The following is a 14923-nucleotide window of genomic DNA, read 5'->3' on the forward strand; positions in this document are numbered from 1 at the left end:
ATGTTGGCGCACAAAAGGCGTAAGTGACGTTTTGGCTAAAAAGTTGTATTTTTGTAGTTAAAAAAAAAAAATTCTTTAAAATATGGATTCTGTGAAGCCTAATCTCTATAAAAGTGTAGATTGCTCAAATATATTGTTTTTAATCAAGTAATAACAATCAATGAAAAGTTTGTTTTAGCTCTCCTGTAAAATTCTGAAAATGTCACTTACACCCCTTGTGCTCCAAACCCTCGACATGATTTGCAATGGCAGAAAGCGAAGTTAAAAGCAAAGACACTTATGTCACCCAAACTGAACTGGAGATTTAAATGACTTAAATGGACTTCGAAGATGTCTTTAAAAGAAAAATCTAATACGGCAGCTGAAGTGACTATGTGATGTGGTGCGTTAATGCGTGTCTAATATATAGAAAATAGGATATAGAAACCTTTTTATATAGGCCTATTATGTTCATATATTTAGTATAATATGTTATATCGTCTGATTCAGCTGTAATCTGATGGGGCCCAAATGCACTTGGCAGCAACTCAAAATAAAACACAAAGATAGGCCTATTGTAGAGACTGGTGAAAATTTTGCTTCTACTTATGTCATTCTTGCAATATTAGGTTGAGGTTAATTGCATTGATGAACTGCTGAAATTACTTCCTATTCACATAATCTCCTTTATGCTCAGATGGAGCTATGATGGGGATGTGAGTCACATAAATGCAGCCAATTAGTCAATTCTTTGAATATATGAAAAGTGTTAATAACTCATTGCACAATGTATCAAGTAGATTAATTTCTTATAACAATGACAACCCTGCAGTTCTGTGGAATTCCTCTTTGATGGTCCTTTCAGATTTATGCCCACAGAAATCCACAAAAACAAGTATAAGTCTTTTCAGAGCCAGAGTCACTTTTCTGCTGGCCAGACCACTGCCTTGCTGATGCGTTCAGTATCTCCGAAGTTATAAAGAAAACTGCAGAAGAATCAAAGGGCAATGCATAAGATTTGCTCCAATGATAATGCAAAACCACAATGTGTAATATTTGATATATGTGGGTGGAACAGCTTGCTAAGATAAATGATAGACTGTGAGGAATCTTTCATAAAGACACTCCCAGCCAGCCAGCAGGTTTGCTTCATCTAACTACTCATCTTCATCAAACTATTTAAAGCCCATGTAGAATGATGTACAGTATTGAACTGAGTTTGGTTCTGTCAAGTTATGTGAGAAAAATTATTTCGACCAGCAGGTGTCAGCTTCCTCTTCTATACAGCCAGGCTTCTTCACATGCTGAGATCCTATTGTTTGGTGTTATTATCAGTAGTATCATTAGCTCTGTAGGGGAGAGCACACACCTCCTCCTGTAACTTGCTGGTGTGTGTCATCTCCTGATACTGGCAGAACTGGTGGTGGAGTAAACAGCCCTGCTGCTTCATGTGAAACTTCTCTGTGAACTTCTTCAACTGTGTGGCAGGAATTGCAGTGTTAACCCATAGAAATAGAATTATGACTATGTGATGATGATGATGATGATAATAATAATAATGATAATAATAATAATAATAATAATAGATTGATTGTTATCTGCTTATAATAATCAACATCATTTTCCCAAAAAATTCCACACTTTCAAAAATGATTTTTCCCAAAAAAATTTCAGATAATGATTTGATGTTCAAAAAATTACACCATTCTTAAAAATGTCCACTTTCTAAAAAGTCTTAACTTTCCAAGAATGATTTGTTCTTCTATAAGTAACCAAAAGTAACTTGATTTGACTGACTTCACTCTAAAAAAAATGACTTCCAAAAACTACTTCATCCTCTAAAGATGACTTCATTTTGCAAAAATAATTTCACTTTCCACAAAAATCTACTCATTCCTACACTTTTTTTCTTTTTTCCAAAAAAATGTTTTCACTCTCTGAACTACTGACGCATGGTCAGCTGTGGTGGATGAAGTACCCAAAAGCCATACCTTAGTGAAAGTCTTAAAGTATCTGATATTTACTGTAATTAAGTATCAAAATTAATTTCATTATTCATAATTTCAAGAAGAAGAAATGGGGCGGCACAGTGGTGTGGTGGTTAGCACTGTCGCCTCACAGCAAGAGGGTTGCCAGCAGTAAGCAGTCTGTTTTGCCACAGTGTGACCTTGACCTCTGACTAAGAAGTGTTCACCCCAACGCTGGCCTTGGATTTTCCACAGCATTAAGGACAGAAACGTTTTCTTGGGGGGCCCTGTCCCATGGAGCTGGAAAGTCCCTATATCGCGGGTGGGAGGGGTGGTAGATGGATCCACAAAACCTTGGACTTTCACCTGGCAGCCCAGTGTTCTTCCTGTATGAATGTAGAGCCAATTTAGCATGATGTTTTTCTCTCAACCTAACCACATGCATTTGTTGCCTAAACCCAACGACATGCTTTTGTTGATGTTACAGTGTTGGTAGCAGCGACCAAGAACATCAACAGCAAATGTAGAAGGATACCTAACATGTAATATGCACACGTGAAAGGCCACTGACAAGGCGGCAATATGTGTCACCGTGGTATGAAAAACTGTTGGTCATTCTCATGTTGTCCTTCAAGTCTGCTGATCACAGTCTTCTCCTCTCCTTTTCAAGATACCATTTCATTTTCCCATTTTCTGTTAAAATGACTTTCTTTTTATTTAAAACTTTTTTTTAAGTCTTTAGTGATCCATAATTTGTAATTTGGGGGGAAAGTACAATTTCACATGAACTAATGGTGTCCTCATAACATAATATGTAAAAAAAAAAAAGAAGAAGAATAAAAAAGCAGTCTCAATTGTCTGTTCATGTCAGAACAAGTATTGTAAAAGCCATGCCAATCTGTGTAATCACAGCAAATCGGCAAACTGCTAACAGACACCTGCAGACAAGCCTTTAAGGGCATAATAATGTGCTGTTATGGAAAGCTGCTCCAAATGACACCACAGGCAAGAATTTACAAGAAGCATCAGCTTCTCCAACATGTAGGATGTGCCTCTGGGATCCTTCACCTAACCTGCATTGTGCACCTTGCTCCAGTGCTACTATTCATATTCTTTACAAGGCCTTCTTCAGTCATTTCTATTTACCTTGGTCATCCCAGCATCTGGACTGAGCATTACCAGACTACATACTCACTGCACAGTATTTACGACCATTATATGCACATATTCACAGTGCACTGTTTGGTTTATTTTTTAAGTTGATATACAAGAAGTCAGTGTACTTATTTATTCATTTACTCATCCCCCTCTGTGGACGATAAATGAGGTGCAGACTTCCATCTGTGTCACTGGTGATGAGGAAATGTAGCGAGTTCTGGACAGAGCAGTGAGTGACAATTACCCAAATCTGAGAGTACTGTTTGCAGTGGAAACACTGAATGGACCTCGGATCTAGGTACCTTGTCTCTAGGGTTACATTTGGTTCCAAAGGTACCATATTAAAAGTGTTTGGTGGAATGGGCTTTGTTTGTCCATAAAGGTTTCCCAGCACAGATAGCTCAACTGAATCACAATCTGCCATTGTTCTTGTTCTTGCTTCTCAAAATGCCTGGTCCTGACCAATTGCTGCGCAGCAGCTATAATAACGAAAACAATCAGTATTTAAAACTTTACAAAACATTCTGTTAATTCCAAACTATTTCCATGAAAACAGTTTTTCTAAATTCATAACTTTTCCATAAATTTCATGACTGTGGGAACCCTACATAGTTAAACACTCAGCCACTGCCTAGATGCCTCTGCTGTAGAGTGGAACAAAACAAAATTCCTGAAAGCTGCGTCGCGGTCTCATCGAATCGTAATTTACAAATTAAAGGCAACGCCTAGTGATTAGACACAGTCGATACTTTCACACATGTGACGTAAAGCTGACTGTACACGATTGGCCTTTGGCACAGTGAAGTAAAGACAAAGACAAAGATGTCCTGACAGGTTGATGATGACAAATGATGACACAAGACTGTGACACCTGTTAAACAAGATGTTCAACACTGAGTTCCCTCTGGCCTCAACTCTGACCGCCCTGTGTGGTCTCGAAAATAATGCCTGAGGAGTTTTTAGGATTGTTATCCCCCTCGTCTATACAGAAATGTATGTTTACACAATAGGAAAAGCCTGTTTATGTTTCCCCTAACAGCCACATGACTTCCCACAGAATATTTCCCATGGAGACCGATGTGGTCACAGCCTCACATAAGTAGCGATGTGAGGAAATCAAGCTGTAAAACTCTATATGATTTCACCAGTAATTGGTAATGCTGTTGAAGATCATTTAAAAAGTGGGTTAAAAGCTGTGAACAGTGTGGTCTTTGTTAGAGTGACTGACCTGAGCTCTCATGTTACAGTGCAACAGGTTTCCCATTACTAAAGGGTCATGTTTCAGTCAGATGAAAGCCAGAGAGAGGGAGGGGCTAAGACTGAGCACAGAGAACAGAAAGAGGAATGTGGAGGAAAGTGGCTGGTAACATACGTAGGCCACAATGACCGCAAAAACCAGACAGACAACACACTGAGGAACTCAATGCAATGGGCTTTAGATATCTTAAGTCACTACGTCATGTGTTTGGCAAACCTACAGTACCACTTTCAACTCTTGATTTTTCATATAGGTTCATAATCCTTGTCATAGGTTCTGCTAATAAGGATGTTGGATCAAAACATACCTATAGAGACAGTGGAGGGCTTAATGTTTGAGACATACATATTTTATCCAGATCTCAATAAAAATATCCTTCTGGGTTCTCAAACCAAAAGTCATTCTCTCCATTCAATAAAATATACCAAGCCAATTAATTCAGCAATACTAAGTATTTTTTTCAGCCATTGCTTGGGAAGGGGTTTCTTACATGCCATCAATAATATTCTTTGCAGATATTCATGCTTTTTCCTTCATTTAAGTTCCTCCAATCTAATTAGGGCACATCAGTTCAAAGTGATTTTGGTTAAAAAAAAACAGTTTTGAGGGTTTCATGTCTTTTGGGGACACCCCCAAGAGATATGAAAGTGATTTGCTTCTTCTTTTTACACAAGATTTCCAACAGTCCGTCTGATTTGAGAAAGATTTTTTGGGGGTGAAGGAATACATAAGTAATTGCGTGACATTCTTTCAACTAAGTTCTCTCCATGATGGAGAGCTTGTTGTTTTCCATCGTTGTCTAAATCTCTCTTTCCATTCCCCTTTGTGTGATGATCACATTACCATCAGTCTCTCATCTTGTTTTAACTCTAGATGTATTTTCCTTATTTAGACTAGTTGTTGAAGCCCCAGGCATAGTTTTTAAATTACTTTTTAATATGGTTCATTCTCATAAGGTCTAATAAATATTTGGAGTAGCTAATTTTCTATGGTCATGTTTTTCTTTCTTTTTTTTTCCTTGTGATACCTTCCTTTATGAGAGTACAGTACGCTGTGAGCCCACTGGAGATCCAATCTTTAAATCTTTTGTCATGCTTATTAGGTATGAATTTTGGGTCATATGCAAACCATTTTGAAGTATCTGCTGCCTTCCTTGAGTTAAAATGTTTGAGTGTTTCCACTTTTGTAGTGAAGTGTTAATCCATGTGCTGATTACAGTTTTTCCTATCATTTTAACAAGTTTCCTGAAACTATAGCTCAATTTCTCAAGAGTTAACCTGTTTTCAAAACTCCACACATCTCATGCAAAATGAAACCCTGTGCTCAAAACCATGTTCTCTCTTCTTAAACCGATTCTTTTCTACCAAAAATGATACACACAGCTATCATATGCATATCGCTCACAGCGCATCACTTAAACATTAGTGTGATAACTTTGAAACTGCCATCAAAATATTGTTTATATATGTTTTGACCTCTTGAGGCCATGGTACATATTCAAATTTATAAAACTGTGTAGAAATTGTTTCCCCTTTCTCCTTTTTTTTAAGAAAAAAGAAAAAAAAAAGCTAATGTTTTTGTTTTTTCCCCAAAGAGGCTGCATTTTTGGTACATACTGACTGTTGCCATATTGTTAATACAATACTTAGTCATCATACACAGTTCTTAACAATAGCTTACACTTACAGTAAGCTAAAACAAATACAAAGTTATTCAAACTGGACAGACAGAGACATGTCTTCTGGCCCAGACCCAAACTGTTAATACCCAACCGTGTTCCCAAGAAATCATGTTTATATAGCATATTACTAATTTGTTTTGCTAACTACGCTTTGAGTGAAACAAAGTGAAGGAAGCACTAGGATTGAACCATTACATATAATTCATGGGGAGGTGATCATGTTGGATGATTGAGTGTAACCATCACAAAAGCAGAGACTCCTATCTGTGGTTTAGACAGCAGATACCCTTTAGCTAAGGTGAGGGGACGATGGTGAGAATTCTTGAGAATTTATCAGCAATACACATACAGTTAATAACTGGTTTCTAACACTGTTACAAGCCTCTGTAACTGCTGTATAAACAGAAGAAAAAGTAAGAAATAGGATATTTTTATAGAATATATTTATTAATGACGTTTGTATTCACTTCTAATCACTTCTTCACCCTCTGCAGGCCTTATGTCACAGAGATCGTGCTATAGGGCCGCTACAAAGTCCGTTTTTATGCCTCCATCTTACACAGAGCCAAATAATGGCAACATCATGCCACTCCAGTGTGTGATTTTAGACAGCATGCTGGAGTCGCGGAAAGAAAATGGGGGGGGGGGCCGGGCATGACATACAACACAACAACATCTGCCTCTAGTGTGAAGGATAAAATACACGTTGGCAGCACTTTATAAACAATAACAACAGTATAACTTGGCAATAACAATCATTTACCATCCATGTTATATAGTAGCTCTTCTTTGAGTTAGCTGCTAACTGCTATCAGCTACTTTTTAAATTGCCCATAGTGGGTTGCACACATAACACATAAAATGTCAAACCCATGCTGCCCATGATCCCATCCTGCCAAATGGTGGGTTTATACAGATGTTATTTCGGCACTATTACTAACTCTGATGCTGCCTTAAGGGCAAGACAACTCTGGCCCCCTATTCCATGATTGTGTCTTTTATACAGATCAGCAAGGCAGCAAATTTCCGCCTTGTGATAACTGAGCAGAACTGAAAGTCATGAGATATGCTTGAAAGTTGTGGAAGACATCTAATAAGTGGACCTTAAGTTATTTCCAAGGCGAAGAATTAGCATGTAGATTCAAAATGTCCTCATGAGTTTTGGACACATGTATAAACAGTTTAAACCTGCATGTGAAGGATTTTTTTTAATTCAGTGTAATACCATCATTAATATAATATCAGCTATGTAAGGTTAACATAAAAGTTATAATTGTTGACAAATATTTAAAAAAAATACTTCAGTTTGTCCCTATATCTGCTGTTACTAACTATAACTGTTTATATACTGCCTATAAATGCTTCAGAGAGGGCTCATAGTAAAGTGTTATGATGTCTAATGCATTCTAGATGTTTCTCGTGAGAAGCCACGAGGTTGAAAACAAAATGACATGCAGGGTGCATCACTCTGAATTCTGACTGTCTGAGTAAACACTGGTGGACATGTTTAAGCTGCTGAGTGTGTCTGTTTTGTCTGTGTGTGTGTGTGTGTGTGGGTGTAGGTTGGCAGTAGACAATTTCCTGTAGAACCGGTTTTCACTCTGAGAACACTGAATAGAATCTCTCCACCCTTGTAATTAGCACACCACACCAAAAATGTCACGTACAGAAAGAAAATAAAATAGTACATTTGTCGGTTAATGGTTACTGTGAGTTGCAAGCTGCAGTGTTATTTGCCCACCTGAAATGTGCTGTTCCTGTTCTTTTTTTCCTCTCAGTGTATTCAATCATCATACTTTTTTTCTGGGATATGTGGATTGACTCACAGTGTCAGCCTCTACGGTCACAAATTCGTGAAGCTACTCACCACTTAACTTGAATCCATATGTGTAATCTTAGGAACATAAATATCGTGTAACACAATATCTATTTTTGATTTTTCAGTCTTGAGGGGATAATTTGCAGTTTTTGAAGTGGAGTTATATGGGGTACTTATCCATAGACAGTGTTTTACCCATTCTCACTCTCAAGTCTTCGAAATCCTGCGCTTGGTCAGTGACTTCTGGCATCAGACACAGAAGAAAAAAGCTGTCCTTTCATGTTGGCATGATACGTGGCTGGTGGCCGGCGGGCAGGCGGGAGCGGTGGTGGATGGGTCCAACAACCACCAGCTTTCACCCGGGAGGCTTGCTTCCTGTAAGATTGTTAAGCCAATCCTGCTTCTTTTTTTTTTCTAAACCAAACCAGATACGTGTATTGGCTAAATGAAACCACAACCATTTGTTACTGAAGGGGAAAAAAAAACATCAATTTGCGGTGGTGTACTTACATAGTGTGTTTGTTTTGAAAGAGACTGTATGCAAACTGTACATTTCATGTGAAATAGTGTATTTTGAAAACAGACAATGCATGTAACAGGCTCAAAGTTGACAGGACGTCCCAGAATGTCAATGACCAACACACCCAGGGTACCTTTCATGTCGTATCTCGACGTGGATAGTGCATATCCAACCTCAATATGTGATGAGGTCAGAGTGAGAATGTGTTGGCTTATTACAGACAATAGATATCAGTCAGCGTGCCCCCACTTTGGAGAAGCAGGCTGGAGTCCAACATGGAAGCGAAGCAATGTACTGCTTTGGAGGGGTCAGCAACAAATCTTATTTGAGTATGCTATACTAAGTGCATTTCCATCACTTTACCTTTCCATCAGACAGCCCGTTACAACAGCAAAGATATTAACATCATCAGTTCCTCATCTATGCTGTCCTCAAAGCCACCAGACTCCATTGACAAAAACAATAATTTTAGCTCACTGAATACAGGAGCTGCTGGTCTACCGCTGCTTCAATCAGTTCGTTATTTTGTGGTATTGTGTGATTTCTGTGAATCCAAACTAACCCTTTTAAACACCAAAGTAACACAATGACGCAAAAAGAATAACAGTGGTAGATCAGCAGCCCCTGTGTTCAGCAAAAATAAATCACAGTTTTTCTTAATGGTGTCTTGTTTTGAGGACAGCGATGTAAACGCTTCATTTTCCAGCCAGAAATCACTGTCTGACATCAATGTAAAATGGTGAAAATACTTTCAATATAGCATACACTTTAATTGATATTGATTTTTGTAGATGCCTAAAAGTTGTTTTGTTGCTGACCCCTAAACAGCAGTACATTCCATGTCAGACTCAGGCCTGCTTCTCCAAACTGAGGGTGTGCCAACTCTTTAACATTGTTTGTTTCGATCATTTTATGTCATGGTCATTTCTGTCTTTTAGATCACATTGCTCCAGGTTTGTCAGCAACAGAAATGCTTCACTGCTCTGGTATCACTCTCAAACAAATCGATGTTTATAAAGGGTTCACATATTGTAACCCGTGCCTTTATTTGTGGTGTTTACTAGTACATTACAACCCAGCCTGTTTCCATCACAGATTACTGAGCCCATCCAGCTTTAACTCTGAACTACTGAACTTACTGTAGCTACACACAGTTTTCATGTACAATGAAGGATTATTAGCCACATTTTGGGTGAACTCACTTTCAGTTTAGTCTCCAAATAAAATAGTTTCGATAATGCTTCCAGATAAGATGATGATTCACAACTGTTTCTTTCATCTTTATGCTCTTTTTTTTTCTTTTCTATCTTCAGTTTTTCAGTTGGCACAAGGAAATTGTTTTCCAACAACTTTGGTGATTGTATCTTCCATTGTTTAGAGTAAAACGTCTTAGAAATGAAAGAGAATTTCTTTGGAAATGTTGTATAGATCAAACACTTCCAGGAATCTGAAAGAGCACCACACAGACACCAACCACATTATATCCTTCAAAATCTCTCTGCAAGTGTCAAATCGCCAACGGCACTAAAAGTCCCGAGACAGACTGACATCAATAACCTGAACATTTTTATTTTCTGGAATCATGACTCACTGACACACCTGCATTCAACTGGAAAACACCACACCCTACCTGTCTGTTTATGTCGACTAGTGTGGTGATACACATTCGCACACACAAACATCTTTTAGGTCAAAATAATCTCTTTCCCTCTGCCAACTGACACTGTATTATATTATGATACTAAAATGATGATAGAAAATTGTAAATAAAAAAGAGATAAACCCTACACAATATTTTTCACTTTATATTTCAAATAGCCTTTTGTTCAGTCTCTCCTGATTAGAACTGGTGCAAATCAGAAAACAGTTTCCTCATTAAAAACAACCCACTTAACTAAAATGGACATCAACCACAGACAACGACAACAGAGGCTTTTACAAATCTGGTTCCAATTACAATGTTTTCCTTCACCCCCTGGATAGATGGTATGGTAGTCAAACAACAAACAAGGTGTTTATGTTAGTGCTGATGATATCAGACAGATAGTATCAACTCATGATGAGGAAATGTGGGGGAAAGAGATGCCTGTGCTTGCTCCTGTTGGCTTCAATAAGAGCTGTATTCGGAATAGGAGTGTACAAACATTCTTGAAATCTTTTTTTTCAATTCAGTTTTATTCATAAAGCCCAATATCACAAATCACAATTTGCCTCAGAGGGCTTTACAGCATACAACTTCCTTCTGTCCTCGGACCCTCACAGTGTATAAGGAAAAACTCTCCCCCCAAAAAAAAACCTTTAACGGGGGAAAAAATGATAGCAACCCCACGAAGAGCAACTGAGGAGGCATCCCTCTTCCAGGATGGACAGACGTGCAATAGATGTTGTGTGTGCAGAACAGACCAAATTACTATACTATACAACAGCATGATACGTTGAAAAAGGGAGAGAGGGAGAAAAATGCACAGCAACAGCAGTAATAACTACAATAGCAACTAGAACTACTGCTTTGAGGTTGTATGCCTCTGTGAACCACTCACTTCATCATTTTATCCTTTTAGACATTTGTGTGAAATGTTGTCATAATTACTGTATGAATTCCTTAATTATGGCCAAAAACATGTTTTGTGAGATCACTCTGACCTTGACCTTTGACCACCAAATTCTATTAGTTCATTCTTGATCCAAGAGGATGTTTGTGCCAACTTTAAAGGAATTCCCTCAAGGCGTTCTTGAGGTATCGCGTTTATGAAAATGAGACAGATTAGGTCACAACAACCTTGACCTTTGACCATCCACCAAAGTCTAATCAGTTCATCCCTGACTCAAAGTGGATGTTTGTGCCACATTTTAAGAAATTCCCTCAAAGTGTTCCTGAGATTTGGACAGTTGTACATACAGATGGACTAACAAACTGAAAACATAATGCTGTCAGCCATGGCAGTTGCTGGCATGGAGGCATAATAATTATAGAAATATGAATAACTATAATAGTAGTTTATGATAGTATATATGTTATATGTATATATTAGTATATGACAGTATATGTATGTGACAATAATAGTATGTGTATAATAATAGTATGTGTATGACTAATAGTAATAGCAGTAGCAGTCGGCATCAGGCAGGACCACGACAGCAACGTAACCACCACCCACGATCCAGGCATAGCTGTGATTCGAGGGAACCTGTGAGACAGTAGAGCACAAAAGCTTCGGGGGTGGCTGAGTTAGTAACATGCATTAATGGGACATGAATGTTTGCAAATGGAGAGAGAAAAGGAGAGAGAAGCTCAGTGTATCATAGGAGGTCCCTCAGCAGACTAGACCCATATTAGACTAACTAGGGGCTGGTTTAAGGCAAGCCTGAGCCAGCCCTAACTATAAGCTTTATCAAAGAGGAATATCTTCACTCTACTCTAAATGTGGAGACAGTGTCTGCCTCCTGAATTGAAGCTGGAAGACAGAAGAGGAGCCTGATTCTCTTTTAGAGACTCTGGTGATCTGGTGGGACAATACAGTACTGTCTAAGATATGATGCAGCCTGACCATTTAGAGCTTTGTAAGTGAGGAGAAGGTTTTTGAATTCAGTTCTGGATTTTACAGAGTCAGAGCAGAGACGCTAAACATGAGAAATATGATCTCTTTTCTTAGTTCCCCTCAGTACACATGCTGCCACATTCTGGATTAGTTGGCGAGTCTTTAAAGACTTGTGAGAGCAACCTGATAATAAGGAATTGCAATAATCCAGCCTGGAGGTAACAAATGTGTGGACTAGGTTTTCTGCATTTTTTTTGAGACAGGATTTTTGCAATATTACGCATTCTTCATAAATGTTATTTTGTGTTTCACAGAGGCCTGTGACACTCAGGTAAGACTCCTCAGACACTGCAGTGGATTAGCACTATTACATCTATAACTCATACCTAAAGATCTTTAGAACAGTAAGGACTGCCATACTCTGCTGGGGATATCATCTGTGTCTCTGTGTGTCTGTATGGATGTATGAAGGGGTCCATCAGTCAGTTATAACTTGAACCTGCGTGGATGTGGACACGGTAAAAATACTGTTTAACTCTGCCCCGAGTAAGTATTCCAACTGATCCAAAGCTGCACCTTCATGCTGTATCTTGTATAGGCCTATTTGACACTTGGATGACACATTGTGGTTTTAACTTTCAGGTTATTTAGAGAGTGTAATTTTAAAAACTGCAAGGCCCTTTTGACATTATCAGTAAATACATTTGGACGCTCCCCTTGGCTTAAAAAGGCGACACAATCTCCCCTAATATCTCTAAGTATACTGAACAAAAAGTTTAACACTTGTTTTTGCTCTCATTTATCACTGTTTTAAATTAAAGATAATGCACTCAATAGAAATATTTCTCTCAAATTTTGGTTTGAGCATTTCTCTTTTCCCAAGAGGATCGGTGTTTGCAAGATGCTGATTAACAGCACCATGACTGTAGTAATGGTGCTGTTAATCAGCATCTTGCCATGCCGATTAACAGCACCATTACTGCACAACTGTGCCTTCGGATGGTCACAATAAAAGGACGCTCTAAAATGTGCAGTTTGATCAAACCAAAGAATGACACAGAAGTTTTGAGTAAGCATGCCATTAGCATGCTGACTGCAGGAATGTCCACAAGAGCTGTTGCCTGTAAACTGCAAACACAAGTTTTGTTGAACTGCCAAAACTCTACCCATCTTTCACTGCAGACTGAAACCGTATCTGTTCAGTATCATAAAAAACACTCTGCTTCTCTGTCTCTAAATGTAGCACTTGAGGGCTGAAGCAATTCAGAATGTTTTCTGAAGCTGATGTATTTGCATGATTCTTGTATTTTTGGGGTTGTCTCCATGTGCACTGAATTGCATTGACAAAATCACTGTACTGACACATGATACAGTGCACATTTGTCTATACAGTGAGCACCAATCGGGCTAAACTAACCACCCAGCTTCACAGAGCCATACTGTTAACTTACAGTATAGTTGATACTGCATCATTGTTAGAGTTCTGAGAATACACAGATGTTACCTATTTTGGCAAAACTCACAGTAACTGAACTGTTAAAAGTAATAAAAAAAAACCTGTTAAAACTGCTGAAAGTAAAAATAAGAAACATAGTGAGAAAATGTCATGATAAAATCAGGGCACAAATTAAAAAAAAAAGTTAACAAGGCATTCCTCCTTCTCCTCCTCCTCCTCCTCCTCCTCCTCCTCCTCCTTCGCCAGTAGAGTTTGAACAGGTGAGACACGAGTGAGACCAGTTGATAATTAGAATGTGCCATTTTTGGCCAGTGTTTTCCAGGTAAACAAAGTGAGATTTAGAAAATGTAATTAAAAATTTATATTTGAGTGAAAACAAGTTATGCTTATAGCTGATACTGGAGCTTCAAGTTTTTAGAATGATGTGCAAAGTTTCAATTTTTGTGTGTGTATGCAATGGAGGAAAACTGAAACATGCATTCTGAGTGATCCAATCACAAGCAGACAGCGCTAAATACAAGTGTAAAAGGCCTGGGATGCATTTGACCATATATCTTTTGTAGTGTAAACACTAATGCGCCCCGATGAGTCCCCGACAAGCACTACTTCATCAGTATAGGTTGTGTTGGATGACAGTGCGCCAATGCTCTACAACTTACCAATTTTGTGTTGAGTTGGACAAAGTGTTGTGTGACAAAACATATGTAAATGGTATTTTGATGGTATTGTTTTAAATGTATTTCACCAATGTTAATATATGTAAAATACTGTATATTCATGTGATAGCTGTGTTTATGGTTTTGGCAGAAATAATCAGTTTTAAAATGAAAGAACATGGTTTTGTGTGCAGTGTTTTTTTAATTGCATTTTGCAGATTTATAGAGTTTTGACAAAATTGTTAACTGTTTTCAATTTTGTGTTCATAGTTTTGAGAAACTGAACTATAAGTTTAGGAAATGTGTTAATGCCTTAGAAAAACTGGAATAAAATGAATCAAGAAAACTTTCTTAGAAACCTGCTTCTGACTGCTCTTGGTGCTTGTGCAAATAAGGAATGTACATAATTATTGCTTATCATTGTTCGAGATGACAATTTTAATTGGTATTGTGCTCTGTTATATTGACAATACGCAGATGCCTTTGATGTAAGTTAAACATGACAGAAGATTAGAAATATAACACATTTAGGTAATTAGTTGGCAATTTGCAGATTTAAGCTTAGATTAGGGTTCTTAAAAATGTGAGTGAGTTATTTAAATCAACTTAAAACATGTGTTTTCTACATTTCTGGCATCCTGTTATCTTCTGTTTGAGTGGTGAGGCTGAGACCCACGTCACTGACCAAACACTTAGCTATCAGTGATGGCTGTCAGAATGTACAGAGACTTAACACTTAATGTTACATGTACATCACCGTACCTTCTGAGTTTGCTGTTGACTGCTCCAGTGGAGACATATTGCTGTCTCCCTGACAGACGCCTCTCGAATGATTGATGTTGTGTTATTGTTGTTTGTCTCCTGTTTTCAAATGGGGACATAACACGTTA

The sequence above is a fragment of the Epinephelus lanceolatus genome, chromosome 6 (assembly GCF_041903045.1).
Source record: "Epinephelus lanceolatus isolate andai-2023 chromosome 6, ASM4190304v1, whole genome shotgun sequence".
Classification (NCBI taxonomy): domain Eukaryota; kingdom Metazoa; phylum Chordata; class Actinopteri; order Perciformes; family Serranidae; genus Epinephelus; species Epinephelus lanceolatus.